The sequence below is a fragment of the Triticum urartu genome, chromosome 1, assembly GCF_003073215.2.
Source record: "Triticum urartu cultivar G1812 chromosome 1, Tu2.1, whole genome shotgun sequence".
Taxonomy (NCBI): Eukaryota; Viridiplantae; Streptophyta; class Magnoliopsida; order Poales; family Poaceae; genus Triticum; species Triticum urartu.
Window position 1 is genome coordinate 32,489,205 of NC_053022.1, and position 3,288 is coordinate 32,492,492.

The 3,288-nt window shown below is 42.2% G+C and overlaps 1 pseudogene; it reads left to right on the forward strand.

Annotated features, from left to right (window-relative positions):
* The first annotated feature begins 725 nt into the window (after positions 1-725).
* LOC125532651 lies at positions 726-3,288 on the forward strand (annotated as a pseudogene).

Here is a 3,288-nt window from a genome sequence, read left to right on the forward strand (position 1 = left end):
GTGAACATGTGTGAAAAAACTTTGTAGACCGAACAAATATTAGAACATCAATGTGCGAAAAAACTTTCAGATTTTTTGGTCTGATATAAATATACAAAATGAGATTTTCTTTGAATAAAAATATTATTTCAAGTATTTAAAATGCATGAAAAAATCTGAATTTTTTTTCTTATATCGTAGTTAGAATGTATTGTTGTTCTGCAAAATTTGAAGTTCATATGTTGTGTCGTTTGAGAGAAACAAAAAAAACAAATGTGTTTGCACGGATCTTGATGCATAAATGGATGGCAAAGATAAGAGGTACCGTGTAGCGTGAACTGTGGAAGGGAACCAGCCCCTGTGACTGGACGGGCGTAGCCTGCAGCAACGCTGTGCTGCCTCGTGGTGATGTTGTCCTAGTTGTGGACAACATTTCACTTCCGTTCCGCCATATTCATGGCAGGTTGGACAATCTCCACTTTGCAGACTTGCCTTATCTTGTCTATCTGGACCTCAATTTCAATTTCCTTTTGGGACCAATCTCGTCAAGCATTGGAGTTCTGGCCGAGCTTGCTTACTTGAATCTGTCCTACAATGGCCTGAACGGATCTATCCCAACTTCCCTAGGTAATTGAACTAAAATAATCTCCCTTGATCTCTTCTACTACAGTTTTTTCTACCATGCCTAGTAATGTATGAATTTGATGAGCCTTCACTTACCAACTAAGTCCTGCCTGCTGCACATCATGAGCCTTCTCCTAGCCTTGGAGCTGCTGCTGCTCCTGCTCGCCTTGCCACACCTTACTTCTGCCTCAAATTCCACGCATCCGTCACTGTATCGGCAAGCCAAGGCACTTCTCCAGTGGAAATCAAGCCTAGAGGGATGGAGCTTTGAGCTGGACTCATGGACAAAGGTAACCAGCCCCGGTGACTGGACGGGCGTAGGCTGCAGCAACACCGTGCTGCCTCGTGGAGTTCTAGCCGAGCTCACTTACTTGGGTTTGTCCCAGAATGGCCTGAATGGATCTATCCCAACTTCCCTAGGTAATTGAACTAAACTAATCTCCCTTGATCTCTCCTACTACAGTTTTTTCTACCATTCCTAGTACACTATGAATTTGATGAGCCTCTCCACTTTGCAGACTTGCCTCATCTTGTCTACCTGGACCTCTGTGGGAACTCTCTCGGGCCTAATCCCATCAAGCATTGGAGCTCTTGTCAAGCTCGTGTTCTTAGATCTATCCTACAATTTTCTCAATGGACTTTTCCACCATCCATAGGTAATTGTACAAAACTAACGACTCTCGGTCTGTCACACAATTTATTTTCCAAAAGATCCATTGAAAGCATAGGAAATTTGACGAGTTTAGAAAACTTAGATCTTTCCTACAATCACATAAATGGTTCCTTCCCTTCAATCATTTTGTAATTAGCCTCTCTAACAACACTAGATCTTGAATCCAATCAGCTTAACAGCATGTTACCACCACAATTTCGATCTCTTATAAATCTATCATATCTGGATCTTTCCAACAACCAGATCACGGGTTCCATTGGAAGCATAACCGGTCTAACAAGTTTAGAATTCTTGTATTTTTCCAACAATCTAATAAATGGTTCTATCCCATCGAACTTTTCGAAATTGATCTCTCTTACAACACTATCACTTAAGTCCAATCAGCTTAGTGGCCTATTACCTCCAGAGTTAGGATCTCTTGTTCTTCTAACTGATCTGGATCTAAGTAGAAACCAGTTTCTAGGAAGCATTCCACCTCAGATAGGACATTGCCACCTTTTGTCATCGTTACTCATATCAGACAACTTATTAACAGGAGAAATACCACAAGAATTTGGTTATCTTACCAACCTATATGAGCTGGACTTGAGTAGAAACAATTTAAGTGGCACCATCCCAGGGACTTTTTCTAAATTTTCCCAACTGTATAGGATGAATTTATCATATAATAGTTTGGGTGGCGCAGTTCCATTACTTCCATATGCATCTGTCTCTGGACCCTTGATATCACTTGACAATAATATGGATTTATGCGGTGAACATTTTTATGGTGTAAAACCATGTGAAGTACCAAAGCTTGACAGAGAGCGACAAAGCAATAAGCATCCAAATAAGATGCGACTTATAATCATTTTTTCTTCATTTTCATTTGCCGGCCTTGTAATAGCAAGCATTGTGGCTGTTTGTTGGAGAAGAAAAATCATAAAAATTACTACCGAAAGCAAGTCTGGAGATATACTTTCCATATGGAATTTCGATGGGAAGATCGCGTTCAAAGAAATACTCACTGCAACAGAAAATTTTGATGAGAAATATTGCATAGGCATTGGAGCCTACGGATCAGTCTTCAGAGTTGAGCTTGGAGGGGGGAAGATTTTTGCAGTCAAGCTCCTCCACTCGATGGAAGAATACAGCGATGAGGGGACATTTCATGCTGAGATTGAAATACTGACGAAAATAAGGCACCGATGCATCGTCAAGCTGTATGGATTCTGTTCCCACTCCCGGTGCAAATTTCTCGTCTATGATCTTATCGAGAGGGGAAGCTTATCGTCTATTCTGCATGAGCAAGAGCTAGCGATGGAGCTAAATTGGCCCAGGAGAGTTGTTGTCGTGAGGGATGTAGCTCAAGCTCTCTCCTACTTGCACCATGACTGCGACCATACAATCGTGCATCGTGACATAAAAAGCAGTGATATTCTTCTGAACCTCGATTATAAAGCTTATGTCTCGGACTTTGGCATGGCGAGGAAGCTGAAGCACCGTTACTCAAGCTGGAGCTCTATCTTTGCAGGGACATGTGGCTACATAGCCCCAGGTACATACATGGGCTTAATATTTTGTTTATCCTTGAATTAATATGAAAACGTGATTCAGAAAGAGACAAAATGTGGTTTTGTTTTTTTGTTGCAGAATTGTCATCTACCATGTTATGGACAGAGAAGTGTGACGTGTACAGCTTTGGCGTGGTTGCACTGGAAGTTTTGATGGGAAAGCACCCGGGTGATTTGCTCCTTCCATTCTTCTGCGGAACAGAGCAGACGGAAAAGCTCAAAGACATCCTGGATCAACGCATCGCAGCACCGTCAACCATTGATGAGGAGAAGGATGCCATTTTGGTTGCCTTGGTGGCCTTTGCTTGCCTGCAAGTCTCTCCAAAAGCTCGGCCAACAATGCAGCAGGTATATCAGGCACTCACGAACAGAAACCGCCCAACGCTGATGCTCAGGCCATTTCATGAAATCAGCCTGCAAGATCTGCACGATTACTGTGGCGCCATGGAGAATATATGA